This window comes from Tupaia chinensis, unplaced genomic scaffold (assembly GCF_000334495.1).
Source record: "Tupaia chinensis unplaced genomic scaffold, TupChi_1.0 Scaffold000001_1, whole genome shotgun sequence".
Lineage (NCBI taxonomy): Eukaryota > Metazoa > Chordata > Mammalia > Scandentia > Tupaiidae > Tupaia > Tupaia belangeri.
In genome coordinates, this window is record NW_006159427.1 from 5,464,635 (window position 1) to 5,465,543 (window position 909).

At 33.1% G+C, this 909-nt stretch overlaps 1 protein-coding gene across 3 annotated transcripts in view; it reads left to right on the forward strand.

Moving 5' to 3' along the window:
• Positions 1-909, forward strand: part of RAB18 (RAB18, member RAS oncogene family) — a 37,581-nt gene that overhangs the window by 3,384 nt on the left and 33,288 nt on the right. The window lies entirely within an intron of this gene.

Genomic DNA, 909 nt, shown 5'->3' on the forward strand with positions numbered 1-909 from the left:
AGATGTTATGTAAAAAAAAAAAAAAAAAAAATCTAGACTTTAACTCTTCTGTTTGTTTTGATTCTGGGGTGCTGCAGAAAGAAAAAGCCAAAAAAGAAGGAGCTCATCTTTTCAGCTATTCTTAATGACACTTGGGTTTGGAAACTACCAGCAGGCCATTATGGTTTGCAGTATTCTATGGGCAAATATGTGTATGTGTGTCTATATCTATTTATATCTATCATCTATCTATTTAACAGCAGTAATCGTCCTCTAGCAATATTTATAAAATGGTTCTGTAATTTGGACATCTGATAGTTGTTTCCTTGATTTTATTAATGCACACAGGTCAACGGAACAGTCTTCTACTTTAGAAGTTAATATGACAGAAGATATATTTTGTAAATCTAAGGATTTTATAAAACCTTAGATTTTATTTTTGAAGTTCTTTTAATAGCTGACAGTTCTGTCTCATATTAAGTGAACTATTCTGGGAGATGTAAAGTCTTAAGAGTACTCTTCTAATCTGTTGTCATTTGCCCTCATCCCTTTTCTATTTTCTTTCCCATTTCCTGGGTTTAGGCTTTCAATCTGTTTTACCATAACATAGCAGTTGTCTTCTGTAGATTTTCTTCCATTTTTGCTGGCATTTACTTTTGAAATCATAGAGCAGTTCTTGTTATTTCTTTCTTTAAAAGCCTTCACTAGCTCCCAGTTGACTGCTTGGATTCATCTAACTCTCCCTAGCATTTGCTAGAGTATACCTTCTCTGTCTACTCTGTTTTGACTCTACCTATTCTTGCACAAAATACTCACTTTTTATACCTCTTTGTTCTTACTTGAATTCAGAAGGAATTACACATCAGTTTATCTTTTTTTATTATTTTATTTTTTCCAGAGGGTATGTGCCTGCAGAGTGACAGAGGGAAA